Genomic DNA, 17,533 nt, shown 5'->3' with positions numbered 1-17,533 from the left:
ATCACCATTGACTAAGCTGACCCAAAACAAGGCTAAGTTCCAATGGTCTGATGCTTGTGAGGAAAGTTTCCAGAAATTGAAGACCAAGCTAACCACTGCTCCTATTTTAACTTTGCCCGACGGAACATATGGTTTTGTGATCTATTGTGATGCATCCAGAATTGGTTTGGGTTGTGTATTGATGCAAAGGGGGAAGGTGATATTCTATGCTTCAAGACAGCTTAAGTTTCATGAGAGGAATTACCAAATGCATGACCTTGAGCTGGCAACGGTGGTGTTTGCGCTTAAAATTTGGCGCCACTACTTGTATGGAGTGCATATTGATGTATTCACCGATCATAAGAGCTTGCAATACGTCTTTAGCAAGAAGGAACTCAACCTGAGGCAAAAAAGATGGCTTGAGCTACTCAAGGAGTATGATATGAGCATCCTCTACCATCCAGGTAAAGCTAATATTGTTGTTGATGCTCTTAGCAGGTTGTCTATGGGTAGCACTGCCCACGTGGAGGAAGGAAAGAGAGAATTGGCGAAAGAGGTACACAGATTAGCCCGATTGGGAGTTTATCTGGAAGAGAACAATAAAGGCGGAGTTACTGTTAAGGATGGGTCTACGTCCTCACTTGTGGAAGAGGTAAAGGAGAAGCAAGACCAAGATCCCGTCCTTCTCCAATTGAAGGGAGTTATTCACAAACAAGAGGTAATGGTTTTTACAAAAGGGGGAGATGATGTGTTAAGGTACCAAAATAGATTGTGTGTGCCGGATGTCGATGATGTTCGAGAGAGGATTATGGATGAAACACATAGTTCTAGATACTCTATTCATCCGGGCTCCACAAAAATGTACCATGACTTAAAGAAAGTCTATTGGTGGAGTGGGATGAAGAGAGACATTGCAGAATTCGTTTCTAAGTGCCCGAATTGTCAACAGGTAAAGGTTGAGCATCAAAGGCTATGTGGTTTAGCTCAAAATATAGAAATTCCAGAATGGAAGTGGGAGATGATCAACATGGACTTTATTACAGGCTTGCCGAGGTCCCGAAAGCAACATGATTCCATTTGGGTGATTGTGGATAGAATGACGAAATTAGCTCACTTCTTGGCGGTTAAGACTATTGACACCGCCGAGGATTATGCAAAGTTATACATTCAGGAGATCGTCAGATTGCATGGGGTCCCTTTGTCTATCATCTCAGACAGAGGAGCTCAATTCACCTCTCAATTTTGGAAATCCTTTCAGAGGGGACTGGGTTCGAGGGTGAACTTGAGTACATCCTTCCATCCCCAAACAGATAGCCAGGCAGAGTGCACCATCCAGACATTGGAAGATATGTTGAGGGCATGTGTACTTGACTTCAAGGGAAACTGGGATGATCACTTGCCTCTCATAGAGTTTGCGTACAACAATAGTTATCATGCAAGCATTCAAATGGCTCCTTATGAGGCCTTGTATGGGAGGAGGTGTAGATCTCCCATTGGGTGGTTTGAAGTTGGTGAAGCCGAGTGGATTGGGCCTGATTTTGTTCATCAAGCCATGGAGAAGGTGCAAATCATTCGGGAGAGGCTAAAGACAGCCCAAAGCCACTAAATATCTTACACCGACGTGAGGAGGAGAGACCTAGAGTTTGAGGAGGTGATTGGGTATACTTGAAAGTGTCACCCATGAAGGGCGTCATGAGGTTTGGAAAGAAGGGGAATCTTAGTCCTCGATATATTGGTCCTTACCAAATTTTCAGGCGGATTGGGAGTGTTGCTTATGAGTTGGAGTTACCCTCGGAGTTAATTTCTATTCACCCGGTATTCCACATTTTGATGTTGAAGAAGTGCTTAGGCGATCCTTCGTTGGTAGTCCCCATTGATAGTATTGGAGTTGAGGATCGCTTATCCTATGAAGAGGTTCCAGTCCGAATTCTTGATCGCCAAATTTGCAAATTGAGGAACAAAGAGGTCGCCTCAGTCAAGGTCCTGTTGAGGAACCAATTTGTTGAGGAAGCCACATGGAAAGTGGAGGAAGCCATGAAATCTAGATATCCACATCTATTCGTGCCTACCGAGGAGAATGTTGAAGGTAATGTCCATTTCCTTGACATTGAATTCATTTGTACATTTTGAGTCTTGATTGATAATTGATTGAGAATTTGATTGGTTTATTGACTGAATTCTGATTGTGATTTGTACTCCGAGTCCATTCTTGGCCACTCATCATTCGAGGACGAATGATCCCAAGGGGGAGATAATGTAACACCCCTAAAAAATTCTCCTAAGATTAAGACCCTTTTTGTATTCGTGTAGGGTCTAACTCAATTATTTCAAAGCATGTGCTTGACTTAAGATGAGTCCCCGAGTAATTGAAAAGTGTTGGAGGTGATGTGGGGTCACGGAGGACCCCTAGGACCAAGCTAAGACCAAAAAGGTTCATCGCGGCTAAGTTTTAGGACAAACTTGTATGAGGAGTCGACTTCTAACGACCCTATCTTTTGAGAGACGGCAATCTAGGTGGCCTATGACCTATTAAATTAAAGGTCGTCAAGTCTTCTTTCCAACGCCACCAAGAATGTAACTTTTGGAGTTCGAAGTCGAAAGATATGACGATCCTAAGACGAACTAGCACAGCAGGAATTTCATTTTTGGCCTGGTTTACAACTGCTGGGGAAATGGCCTTTGCGCTGTAAGGGCGCGACGCGCCACTATCGCACCAGAAACATGCCTCAGTAGTTTGGTCCTTGGAGCGACGCGCCACTAAAGGTTGTGCAGGGTTTTTCAGGCCAAATTTCCAGAACCCAAAACTTTGGCCTTGGCGCTATAAGGGAGCGACGCGCCACTATCGCGCCAGAAACATGCCTCAGTAGTTTGGTCTCTGGCGCGGCATGCCACTATGAGGTATGCAGGTTTTAGGCGTAATTGTCCTGGCGCTGCAATGGCGCGACGCGCCACTATCACGCCAGGTGCATGTTTGCCTATTTTTCAGAACTTTTAAGGTGGGGCAATTTGGGAACTTACCCAAATTATATATGTATTACCCTTGGTCTTTTAGGAACACATTTTCCATCCCCCACTCTCTCTCTAGAAAAGCCCTAGGAGTTCCTCTCTCTCTCTCTTCTTCTTCTCCTCCATTTCCAACAAAAGAGTCCAAGAGCTTCAAGATTTGAGTCCTCCATTGAAGACCCAACATCAAGGTTTTCTTCAAGTCTTCACTAAGGTATGTAAGGCTATCCCACATTGAGAAGAAATCACTATTCAGATCGATCTCATAAATGCGAGCTCAGGTTAACTTTTACGATCTCTGCGAACACGACACTATGATCGCAAATACGGTCCTTGAATATTTCACCCCTCTCGATCGCGATTATCACGAAAGCGATCAACCCATCGCAAAAGCGGATTCAGTAGACACCAGATCACAAACATCACCATAATCAACATCACTCAAAATTTCTGAATGAACCCTTGAAATTCATTCGGAACCCCATACACAAAAACCAAACATTCTTTCCTATTAAGTTTGATGTTCCAGACTCAATGAAACTAAGGAGCATGAACTCAAGGTCTCCTTGATCCGCAACTTGTTTAGTTGCCACTATACTAACTTAACATTCAAAATTTCAAACTGACCTCAAAGCCTCCAAAAAAATCAACCAAGATCCCATCTAGGCCTAAAATTATTTCTTGAATTCTACAGAATCATCAGAAATTCATTCTAAGTGTTCGAACTCTGAATGTTGATCAAAGTCAACTTAAAGGTTAGAATTTTATAAACTTTCAACTTAAGACCTCAAATCCATGAAACAACTCTGAATCTGAAATCGATAATTCTCTCAGACCAAATTCCACATTTCAGAGCTGATGAAATTGATGAAATTTTATTCTGAGACTCATGGTTCCAGTTGGTACCAAAAACCCTTTTTAACAATTTTAAGGCTTCAAAACTCTAAGACTTCCAAATTTCCCAACTTTTTAATTAAATTGCAAAACCAACTTCATAAACTGATCAAATAAGACTCGGGACAACTATCAAGAGAGGTAAAATGGTAATTTTTTTGAAGATTTTCCAAAATTGACCTTCAAGGTCATTCCATGCATACCTCAAGTAATTTTCTTGGAAGAAGTTTGTTCATCCATGATTTATATGTCTATGGAGATAAATGAAAAACTAAAAGAAATTAATGGGATATACAAATACAAATAAAACAAATGAAACCGCCAAAAGTTATCTAAAATTGTGGAAGCACGATTTGGAGGGAGTAACAAAATCTTTGAAATTTGATTGTGATTGAGTGAATTAAAGAGATAAATTTGTAAAATATTTAGGATGAGAGAGAAAGGATACTTTGTATAATAGGGCAAGTGGGAAGATATGGTTGTTTCTGTGTGATACAAATCGAGAAGTGGGTCCCCAACAACTTGGATAAAACCTTAGTGGTGAGCGATAATTATTTAAAACTGTAGCTATAAATGGTAAATAAATCAGTAGTATATGTTTGTTAAATCGCGTAAATTTTTCTAATTTAAATTGAGTCAATCTGTTCAAATAATAACCCATTTTTAAAAGATCTTCGATTAAGTCCTATTTAAACTCCAATTCAAACCGTTTTAAAATTCTTTATTTGCATTGGTGCAATGTATGTTTCTAAATTGACTGTATGAACTACTATCTACTTTATCTTTTTCAGGATTTATCTATCCATTCTTTTTATTTGTAAATTAAAATTTTGATTAAAACAACCGAAAGATATTAAACTATATTTTTCATAGAATGCATATTGAGTGAGTCATCTTAATATATGTTTATTTGTTTGATATAATATTTGGTGACTTTTCTCTTCAAAATGAAGAAGTTATTTTTTTATTTTCTTAAATTGCAATTCAAATTATGATTCCAAAAAAGTAAATACCAATATGCTAATATTTTTGATACTAAACGAGTCAAATTGTGTTAGTCATGACCCAGCCTGATTTTAAATCGAGAAGGTCATCGATATCCTTTAATCTCGGAAAATCATTTATATATAGGTGTCTCTATATTTAATATTTGAGTCCTTTTTCCACGCAAGGAATTCAAGAGGAAATAATTTAATATTTATAGTCTTTCTTTCACTATAGAATAAGGGGGGAAAATATCATTCCATATGCTAGCTAACCACTTTGACTTTCATGTTTGTTTTCCCCAAAACTTAGCAACCAAGTATTGGAATTTCCAAACAACCTTAAATTTTTTTTACTCGTATAAGGATGACTCTGTTTCCATTTGACTTTGAATTTTAATTTAAAAAATGAAGATACATGAATACTTATTCGTACATCGAGTGTTTATATCTTGACTGATAAAACTTATTATAGTTAAATAATTTAATAGAATGAATACATACATTTATTAATCATTATTAATTACTGTTATTGTATACTCATACTTATGACATGTATCCATTGGTTTGGTATACAAGACCTATACAGATAAGTTTATGCCCATATGAGATGTATTGCTTCATTTTGTTTGTGTCAAGCAATTTCTTTCTTAATTGTACTAAGAACAAAGATCTAGCTATCAAATAAAGCCTACAATAATGGAGATACCATATAATTATTTTTACACCTTAAATCTTGTATCATTTTCATGTGCAATTATCTTAGTATTGGGATGGGCATGGAGAATCTTGAATTGGGTTTGGTTCAAACCAAAAAAGTTGGAGAAATGCCTAAGACAACAAGGTTTCAAGGGGAATTCTTACAAGTTTTTGTTTGGGGATGTGAAAGAAATGATGAAGATGGGAAAAGAAGCTTTGTCAAAGCCTATTGATTTCTCACATGACATGATTTGGCCAAGAGTCATGCCCTTCTTCCACAAAACCATCAATAATTATGGTATGTATTCAAAATCCCAACCTTACTATTAGGTTGTACAGGTAGGATTTAAAGTTAGTGAATTCAGAATGATATACGGCAGCCCGGTGCACTAAAGCTCCCACTATGCGCAGGGTCCGAGGAAGGGCTCAACCATAAGAGTTTATCGTACGCAGCCTTACCTTGAATTCTGAATAATATAGATTATTATAAATATACTCCTCTTTATTTAAAAAGAATTTTCTTCCACTACAAGTATATGAAATGAATATAAACAATGAATTCAGTTAAATTTCATTGTAGTTATAAGTACCTAAGATCTAAGAATTATAAGGATTTAGCTTAAAATACTAACGTTGTAAGATGGACAAAATTATAAACGGCTTTTCAGACCGTTAATTGAAACTCAGTCATCAATTCAAAATCATTCAATCTTTAGCCGCTTCTTATTATAGAGAAAGTTTGGATAGAAAAACTTTTACATGTGATATTCCAAGACATTGTGTTGGAGTTAATGATAAAATTTGAACTCAAATAATAAAGTGAAAATTTCACAAATAGCTACTATAAAATCTTAATAGATCGAAATAGCTATACTTTAGGTAATTACATTTCGTAACTATAGTTATAACAACTATTTGTATAATTCGCATACCGTTTGCATAATTCGCTGTGAATATAATCCGTTTGTATAATTTGCCGGCAATATACAGATCGGGTAAGTATATATAAATTTTGTATTTATATATTTTAGAAATTTTTTAGAACTTATACAAATCAAATGTATCAATATTATAATTATATACATGATAGGGTAAGCATATATAAAATCTGAATTTATTCTATTGGGAAATTCTGAATTTATACAATTGGAAGCTTAATTATACAAATTCTGGAAAACTATAGCTATGTATATTAATTACTGGAAAAGATTTGCCGCGAGTAAAAATTAACTTAAACTATAGTTATGTATATTAATTAACTAATATATGTTTGCTAATTCGTATCATTTTCCCAATAATAAAAGTGGTTGCACTTTTGCAGGAACGAATTGTTTAGCTTGGTATGGGCCAAGACCAGCAATAGTTATAGTGGATCCTGAACTTATAAGGGAAGTGCTAACAAAGAATTACATTTATCAGAAGCCTCCTGGCAATCCACTAACTAATTTAGCAGCAAATGGGCTTGCTGGCTATGAAGCTGATAAATGTGCCAAACATAGAAGACTTATCAATCCTGCTTTTCACCTTGACAAATTGAAGGTTTTATGTCATTTCAATTTGTGCTAAAAAATTTTTTTTGTAGTTTATTGTTGACTTGCTTAATGTTTGATTCTTACTTTTTCTTACGAAAAAATAATAAAAAAATGATTATATTAGGGATAAGAGGAGGGGAAGGGGAAATATGATAATGAGAGTCGGACCCACTTATTATATGAGATATTTTCATCGATATCACTAGACTATAAGTGTGGGCAGTTAAGGTTGAATGTTTTGTTATATAAACTAAAGCTCATTTAATCTATCAACATTACTAATTAGAGGTGGAACAAATATAGGGTGAGTTCTGTAGGTTGAATTTAATATTCATTTCTGCTTACACTATGTGTAGATACAACGGTGGAGGTAGCTTTCGTGTTATGAGTTTGATAAACCTCGATAATTTTGGTTCAAATTATGTATATGTGTTAAGGAATTTAGTAAATATATAAATAAATTAAATTTAGAATACAATTACTAGCACTTAAGGTTGCCATGTTGCCATCCTAAAATCCAAAAAAATTATTAAGTTCAAGTTCTGGATCCATCTATGTTAAAAGGGTGAATCTTGTCCTTAAGGTATGGGTTCTGTTGAATAATGATTCAAAACAGAGTAGGAACAAGTAACTAGGACATGGATAATTTGATAGAACTAGTCTTTTGTAATTCTATTAAGTAGGTTCCTATATTTACTCAAGTTTAATTAGTGTCACTGAAATAGAGTCTTAATGGGTTATAGGTGTTTTGTTATTGTAGTAGAAAAGTTTAAAACAAAAGAAAAGAGCACGCAGTTCGCAGTTTTATTCTTCTTTCTCTGTAGCTTACCTTGTTTCTTTGTTTTTTGAGTTTTTCCTCTGTTCTCTGTCCAACAGGTTCACACGAACACAACCACTTTTAATTTGTTCATACCTTGTACTTTTACGTAGAAATCTACAAAATATTTATAAATAGTTGACTGTGAACTCGATTACTATTTTATGTTATCACTTGAGATCATTATAGGAATTCATAAACTTCAAAATTTGTACGCCTCTATCTCTGTGTACATACATAACAATAATTCAAATATATGCATATAAAAACATCATACTTATTTTTATATTTTTAATCCATTGACTTTAGATTTTGAATTTGCCTGATGCATAATGTGCAGCATATGCTTCCTGCGTTCCAATGGACTTCTTCAGAGATGTTGAACAAATGGAAGAAAGTTGTCTCGAAAGAAGGGTCAGAGATAGATGTATGGCCATATCTTCAAACTTTGACAAGTGATGCAATTTCTAGAACTGCATTTGGCAGTAGCTATGAAGAAGGGAAAAAGATATTTGAACTTCAAAAGGAACAAATGGTACTAATTTTACAAGTAGCACGCTCTTTATTGTAACATCCCCTAAAAACGTTGTATATGATGTTTCAATTCTCGCCTAAAAATGATACAACCTCTATATTTTGGGCATACCTTTTTATAGGATTGTCCAAATTAGATGATTCAAATTTCTGAGTAACCATCAGATCATTACCTACAACTTTTGTGAAGACCATAATTTAATTTTCGGAGGTTAAGTAGGTCGAATAAATTAATTGTTGTAAGACAGAATGCTGTGACGGAAAGAAGTGTTTATAGAAGAAAAATCATATCTTACTTTAGAATTATCCAAATTGGTTGATTATTGAACGACATAAAACTAGACTTCTATATCTACAATTCTTATGAAGACACCAAATCTTAATAAGGAATTTATCCTATTCAAATGCAGCTCCGAAAAAGAGTATTCTATCAAAGATAACTCATTTCACCTACCATGGAAAGATCTAGATACATTTGACATCACTCATGACATAAATTGTCCTCCATTTAACATCATCCATGACATCAATATATTCCATTAAATTTTCAGATTTTTCTTTATAATTATTTTATTTATTGTTAGGTCCCTCTTTCCCACCTATAAATACCCACCTTATTTCCTCATTTTATTCATCAAGCTTTCTCAAGCAAATCTTCTTTCTATACACTTCTTTACACATTCTCAAATATAGTTTTAGTTCTTAGTAGTGAAGAAATACTATTTCGGTGATTCATATACTCCAGGTAGTACACAAAATATTCCGGCAAGGAGAGAAGCTAGAACTCAAGAGTGTTCATTAAGTCTTTCGGTACCGACTAAAGCTTTGGATTCCAGGTATGTAAGGCTTCAATGAGAGTATTCCTTCCACTCTCATGTCTAAATTATTTTGATTATATGATAAATTATGTTTATTTTCTTTATGTTTTACTCTAAGTTATGTGAGTGTTTATCCATGGGTTCTTCCATCCATGTAGTCCAAAAACTCTTTTAATTAAGTCTCTTGATTTCAAGTAATATTTTCTTATGGGAAATTCTTATATTTACTTAATAGTATGAATCATGGTTAAACTAATGATTATTGTTCTATTTTGATGCAACATAATTTCATATGTATGAATTGATGGTTTGCAAGTAATTCCTCTATTTAAAGGTTCTTGAAATTAATGGTGGGTTGTTTAAAGCATGATATTTAATTAATGAATTTCAAAGTATTTATGCATATTATTTACATACATGTTTGCAAGTTTAAATGATTTGAACTCACCTAGTTTTACTATATCTTCAAAGAAGTTTGACTTGAAAGCCTCGACTCCAAATGAATGTTTATGAAAGCAATATCTATGATCAAAAGAGAGTCTTATGAAATGAAAGAATGATGAAATGATATGAATAATGGATTCTTTATGCAATAAGGACAATTCTTGCATATTTGAATTACTAAATGTTTTAATGAGCTATTCTACCGAATATGTTGTTTGAATTCTCAAGTTATATTCTATGAATATTTTGAAGTATTAAACTATTCCGTGGAATTGACTTAGCACCGAATGGGGCATTGAAGTGGGATTCAGTAAAGGAATCCTAGTAGCAACCCCTTGTCTCATTAACTATGTGCCAACATAGGAGCCCTTGTAGGCTTAGGCTAATGGATCCATAAATAGCCCTTAAAGTTAAAGATAAAGAAATGAATGAAGTTGACGGAGTTCTACCCGGCAAGTAGTCTCCTCGGCCAACGTAGGGGGTTATTGTAACACCCCAAAAATTTCTACGCCAAGACCCGAACCATTTCTCATAGGCATATAGGATCGAACTCGATGAATTCTAGTAGTATATATAAGTTAACATCAATTACTAAGTAATTGAAGGGTATTACATGTGATTTAGTGTCATAAGGGATCCCTAAAATCAAGCCAAGTCCAAAGAATTCGTCTTGGCTAATTTTTCGAATGAGTTTGTATAAGGGTCAACTTCAAACGACCATATCTACTGGAATATATCGAATTGGGTGGACAATGACCTATCAAATTAAAGGTCTTTGCGTCTTCTTTCCAACGCCGCCAAGATTTCAATTTTTGGAGTTCGGAGTCAAACGTTATGACCATTTTACCACAGACTATCTCTGCAGAAATCGCAGGCAAACTAGCCTCAGTAGTTTGGGTGCTGGCGCGTCGCACCAGCTTTAGCGCCAGAAGTTGTTTTTGCCTATTTTCCAGATTTTTTGATGAAGGGCAACTTGGGCATTTTCCCTAAATGTATATACACGAACTAAGGCATGTTTGGGAGTTATTTTTCAGCCTTTCACCTCTCTAAAGAACCCTAAACTTCATCCTCTTCTCTCTCAAATAATCCCTTCCAATTTTTCTATCAAACTCAAGGATTCAAGGCTCCTCATTGAAGACCAAGACTTCTCCAAATATTCTTAAAGTTCCTCCCTAAGGTATGTGGGTTTTCATCCATGGATTCTTCCACCAATGGAGCCCAAATGTTTTTCTCAACTTTGTATATAAATTCTAAATGATGAAATCTTATGGTATTTTACATGATGATTCAAAATGCATATATTATGGTATACTTGAAGCTTATTATGTTTAAATGGATATGTTGACTCTTAATTTCAAGTGATGAGTTTTTAGGGATTTTCATAGTACGATTCCAAATGTATAGATTCTTGAATATTTGAAGTTTATTACCTATATTGACTTATGTTGATTCATATTTACATGAAATGGATAGTTTATCAAGGTACTTATATGAAGCTTTGAAAGTAGTTTTACAGTGCATATGGTGGGTTATTTTAAGATGTTTGATTAGATGCATTCATATCACTCTCATGCATACAAGTATTTTTTAAATGTATTTGAAAGTTATATGAATTGAACCCACCTAGTTTTCTTATGTTGAAATGAAGTTGAAATGAAAGTTTACGAAGCAAATGCCTATGTTTAAGGGAGTCTTGTGAAATAAAATGTCTTTATGAAATGCTTGATTGATGAAAGGGCTTCTTAGTCAAAGTAAGGTTTCAATGTGAAAGGACAATTCTCACATTGAATCAAATGAAATGTTTAAGGTTATGATATGACATGTTTGACCTCCCTATAGGCCGTCAATGCTTTTGAACATTTTTCCAAAATAGAAGGTCCGATTAGCATGGTACCTGGAATGCCATCACTGATTGTAGACCTAATTCTCTTATAAACCAAGATTCATTAGTAGAACAGTAAATAGAGCATGGTAGTCATAATGATATTATAAACCAAAGATTTTAATGAGCTATTCCACCGATGATGATTTGATGTCTAAAGTTATATAAATGCTTATGTTATTATGATACTTAAATGTTATTCTACTGAGAGCTTACCTAGCACCGAGCTGGACAAGAGGCAAATACCCACGTCCCAGAACTACGTGCCACCGTAGGTATAAAGGAGATAGAGGCGAATACCCAATCTCTAAGAGGCGAGTACCCGAAATATAAAGGCTTAGTGGTGAGTATCCAAATCTAAGAACTAGAGGTGAGTACCCAAGTCTAAGAACTAGAGGTGAGTACCCGGTTCACACAATAGCTTAGTGGATCCACTTAGGCATGACAGAGTATACCTTGGCAAGTAGTCTTCCCCTTTCTTCTGGTGTAGGGTTAATATTGGGACTCCATGTTATGGCTCACATGGTTTATGTCGGTTGATGTTCGCTCTCACAAAGGTACAAGGTCCCTCTTCCAATGTTTAAGATATATCATATGAGGTCTACTATGTCTATCACAAGGTAAAGTATGTACTCTCACAAAACTAATGATTTCTTTCAAAAGGTTTATGGATTACTTATTTACTATTCATGGTATTTTGCAAGTATATGGTTTCTTATAACGACTAATGACTACCTCTAAAATATTTAAGTTTCTTTTATGAATCATGATGGTTTCTATATTTTATTGACTAAGCTTCATAACTCCAAATGGTATTTCGAATGAATACAAGGTTCTAATATGGTCCATTATTTCACCTTATTGTATAATGATATATTGCATTGCATACTCACATACTTAGTACATTCAAAGTACTAACGCATACTTTTGCCTACATGATATCACCATGTAGGAACTGACGTCACTCTTCAACCTCCTCCTCGTGGCTAGCTCAAGTTAGTTGAAGATTTCTTGTGGTGAGTTCCCATGTTTCGGGAACGACATTCTTTTTATTCTAAGCTTGTGTTATGTAGAATAGTAAGACATTTATTAAGGCATTTCTTGACACTTATATTGAGGGTGAGCTAGGGATATGTCTTAGCCCCCGCCAAGTCTATTAGTAGAGGTATGTTTGGACACAAATGGAAAAATGTTTTTATTTCCGCTTATTATTATTTACCGTTACCAATGAAATGCTTAATGATTGCTAAGAGGCTTGGATGAGGTACCTCCGGGTGTCTCATTCGCCGTGTCACGTCTAGGCCCTAGGCTTGGGTCGTAACAGTTATGTTGGATTCCATGTAATAGCTCGCATGGTCTTAAATGTCGGTTATGATTAATTTCCCATAAAATAAATGTTTTAAAGGATATCTATATGATTTATTATGCATACATTAAATTATGTTCCATATTATATAAATGTTTTAATGTTCATGCATCCTTACATACTTAGTACATTCAAAGTACTAACGCATACTCTTTTGCCTACATGATATCACCATATAGGGATCAGTGATCTTCCTCGTTCTCCTCCACGTGGCTAGTTGATATTCCATTGAAGACTACTTTTGGTGAGTTCCCATGTTCCGAGAACAATACTTCTTTATCTTTCTAGCTTATGATATGTTAAGATATTTTACTATGGCATTTCTTATATTATGATTGAGGGTGAGCTAGGGACTTGTCTTAGCCCCGTTAAATCTAATAGTTAGAGGTATTGTTGGACATATGTAAATTGAAGATTTATTATTATGATTTCCTCTTGTTTATTTATCATCACTACCTATGAAAGGCTAAAAAAAACATGCTAAGAGGCTTGTTTGAGGTACTTTCGGGTTCCTCATTTGCCATGTCACGTCTAGGCCCTAGGCTTGGGTCGTGACAATTATACATCCCGGGATGGAGGTAAAACTACAAAATTCTTCGTTTTCTAAATTAATCTAATAATCATTTATTTGAAGTTTTCTCCTGATTTTGTGAATGTTTTCTTTTAGGTTACTATTTAGTATTTTTTCTTTATTTTAAATAGCCATACAAATATAATCTTTAGAAAATTATCCTTTCAGACAACATTATACTTCCTCATATATTGCTCGACCTTACAGACAAGACATTAGAATGTTGTCGAATGTTTTTTACTTATAAAATTTTAAATCGTGTTTTAAATATTTTTTGATTGCTTAAAGGTATTTTTAGACAATGGTCTAAATTAAAAGGTCCACAAGTTGCACGAGAAAAAAAGGAGGGTCATTTACAAAACACTTGTCCATATGTTATGAATTTTCAATTGATTTTGTAGACCATTATAAATGTTGTTTTAGTTATTCGTCATTTTTTTTTTCAAAAAAAAAGCCAATCAACAAAAAATTACGCATGAGATTTTCATCAGAACATTTTCTTTTATTTAGATCGTAAGTGAATATAGAAGATCATTTCCTCGAATTGACTTCATATTACTTAATTTCTTGAATTAACCATAGTTTTCTACCAACAAAAACAAATAGAAGGATGAAGCAAATCTTCAATGAAGTGGGAACATTGATATTGGGAATCATCAAGAAAAGAATGAGTATGATTGAAGATGGAGAAACACATGATGACTTATTGAGTATACTGTTGGCATCCAATTTACAAGAAATCCAACAACATGGACATAAGAAATTTGGTATGAGCATTGATGAGGTGATTGAAGAGTGTAAATTATTTTATCTTGCTGGACAAGAGACTACTTCAGCTTTACTTGTGTGGACAATGATTTTATTGTGCAAATATCCTATTTGGCAAGAAAGAGCTAGAGAAGAAGTTCTACAAGTGTTTGAAAGTAACGAATTTGACTATGACAAGTTGAATCAGCTAAAAGTAGTAATTATTTAAATTCGATAAAGTGACCAACTTTTAAATACAATCCTACAAAAGTAACTATTTGTGCAAATAAGTCCGATCCAACAATTGGACTCTCCATATGTCTCAATATATGTGACACTTTCTCTTAGTTTGTCCCAAAAGAATGTAGATTTTCTATATCTGAAAATATTTTGACTTCAGATTTTTCAATTTCTTCTTAATGAGATGATTTATAACTACACAAATGTTTGAAACTTGTTTTAGATCATAAGTTTCAATACTCTTTCTTTCTTTCTTAAACTATATGCCCAGTCGTATGGTATCATATATATTGGGACGGAGGGAGTAATATTCAGCCTAAAGTTACTCTTACCATAATGTGATATTATTTGCTTTAGGTTGAGCTACATAATTTCCCCAAAAAACCGCATAGATGGGTCATTGGTCCACACGATATTAATTAAGAGTATTCAACTATTTGTGCACATTATATATTTGCTTATTTTCCTTTGTTTGTATAACACTCAAAAAAAAACAAAAAGACACTAATCACTTGTGATCTTTTCTTTTTAATAGTTGCCTATGATCTTAAATGAGGTATTAAGGTTGTATCCATCAGGATATTTTATTAATCGAGTAGTAACCAAAGACACAAAGCTAGGGAATTTGTGTTTACCCTCCGGGGTGCAACTTTTGTTGGCAACAATTTTGTTGCATCATGATACTAAAATATAGGGAGATGATTCAATGGAGTTCAATCCTGAGAGATTTAGTGATGGAGTATCCAAAGCAACAAAAGGACAACTTGTGTTTTTCCCATTTAGTTGGGGTCCAAGAATATGCATTGGCCAAAACTTTTCTTATGTTAGAAGCAAAAATGGTAATAACCATGATTCTTAAAGACTATTCCTTTCAACTCTCTCCATCTTATGCTCATGATCCTCATCCACTATTGCTTCAACCTCAATATGGTGCTCATTTAATTTTGTACAAGTTGTAAAAATGGTCATTTGGAACTTGTTAGTAGATTTATATCATTTATCGACTCCAAATACTAATTAGGATAACAACCCTAAATAACCAACCTAATCACTCGTTACCACTCAGAATATATCAATTTCAACAAAGCCAAGTCTAATAAGGGTAAGTCATAACTTACCTCAAAGCCGAAACCGCACATGAATCCTAAACCCAAGTTTTCCCTTTCGGGCTGCCTCCAAATGATGCCACTGTATAAAATTATCATAGAACACATCAAAACAAGGCCAACGATACCCATATTACTATAATTAAAATGAAACTAAAAATCCAATTAAAATTTGACATTGAAACCTGCACAAGGAATCGAGGAACCAACTCCATTACACGGTCCCAAATAACTCGAGGATATTGTGCCCCAAAAATAGGCACATTTCGAGCGCCGGAAGAGCTCAAACAACCCCACCAATTTTAAGCCCTAAAATAGCCAAAACTGCAAGGAGAAAGGAAAATTTACCTCAAAGGAAGACTTTGCTCCAAATTACAAACTACCAATGAATTCCCCTCGAACATCCACACAATTTAGCCTTTCAAATCACCTAAATCGCCCAAATATAAAGAGAAAACTCGAGTTTGAAAGTTAGAGCTCAAATCTAAAAAAGAGACAAAAAACAGTCCTCTATTTTCACTTAAGCGAACCCCCAGTGTTCGCTTAAGCGACCATCTCGAAGAGGCGGGCATTGCTTGAGTGACACCAGGTCGCTTAAGCAACTAGTCGCATAAGTGATGCCAGGTCTCTTTAGCGACACCTGGCCCCAGATGCTGGTGGATTTAGCGACTTCCTGGATGCTGTAGCAATACTTGCTTTAGCGACCAGGAGTCGCTTTATTAACGACACCAGTGCCTGCTAGTGCAAAATGAGTTTGACATGCCAAGTTCTCCGAAGGGGTATTTCAGATTCATTTGGAACCCTGTGCGCTCAAACGAGATATGCTACCAGATCAAATTCAGTGTTCCAGACTCAATGACGCATTTGAAATCCCCATACGAGGTCTTTTTACTGAAAAGTGGGTCCCATACTCCAAATGTCATTTTCCACAACGTGTTTTGGGATTAGATCGGAAGCCTCGGGAAGAGAACGAAGGATCATTCTAGACTAAGCTTCACATTCTGGAACAAACCACGCTGTCAAAATTTTCATCTGAGGTGATTACTAAGAATGTTGACTAAAGTCAACCATAGGCTAATTTTCAAAGTTAAAAGCGTCGAATGGCTCCAAACTCATACTGATTATCTCGATACTTATGTTAACTATGCTACTAGCCTAATTTGACCATCCTAGAGCTGATAAAACCATCAAAACTTTGTTATGAGGTAATTTATCATAAGTTATGACTGAAGTCATCTTTTCAAGTTATAAAGGTTCCAAAATATGGAAACGAGCCTAAAACCATTTTGAGCATGGTGTTTCAGAGATAACCGCACTAATAGAATTTTAATCCGAGTGCATTTACTAAAAATATTGACTGAAGTCAAAATTGGCCAAAACTTCAAAGTTAAAATGCCTAATCACACAAACTCAAATAGAAGATTCCAAAACCTGAACCAACCTTCCTTTTAGACCAGAATGGACCTTTCGGAGCTGATGGAACTGACGAAATCATTATCAAACATCAGAATCTTTGAAGGTTAGCTCAAGTCAACTCTTTCAAGTCTTAATCTTTAAGAATGGCTAGCCCTCCTAAAACTCAACGAAACACTTTTGGAGAGCGTGCCACCCATCCCAACATCACATAAGAGCTATAAAGAAGCTACAAGAAGGGTTAAAATGGTAAAACATACAAAAGTATGAAAATGACCTTGGAGGTGATTACACCTATTCTAATATAAATTGATGATCCAACATGAAATTGAAGAAGTTTTTTATGAATTCTACTACATTAATCTATAGGGTTCATGTTATGGATATGGGTGTTTTTCAATTATGCATCCTCTAGATATTATTTTTATGGGTCTGTATAAATTATACGATCATAAATATTTTTAAGTTAATTTCATGATTTTCAAGTCAATTGTTCATGTATTCA

The 17,533-nt window shown here is 35.0% G+C and overlaps 1 pseudogene; it reads left to right on the top strand.

The window, feature by feature from the left end:
* The first annotated feature begins 5,488 nt into the window (after positions 1-5,488).
* Positions 5,489-15,468, top strand: LOC129877116 (cytochrome P450 CYP72A219-like; annotated as a pseudogene).
* The last annotated feature ends 2,065 nt before the right edge of the window (positions 15,469-17,533 follow it).

Source organism: Solanum dulcamara, chromosome 12, assembly GCF_947179165.1.
Source record: "Solanum dulcamara chromosome 12, daSolDulc1.2, whole genome shotgun sequence".
Lineage (NCBI taxonomy): Eukaryota > Viridiplantae > Streptophyta > Magnoliopsida > Solanales > Solanaceae > Solanum > Solanum dulcamara.
This window is presented reverse-complemented; position numbering and strand designations above follow the sequence as displayed.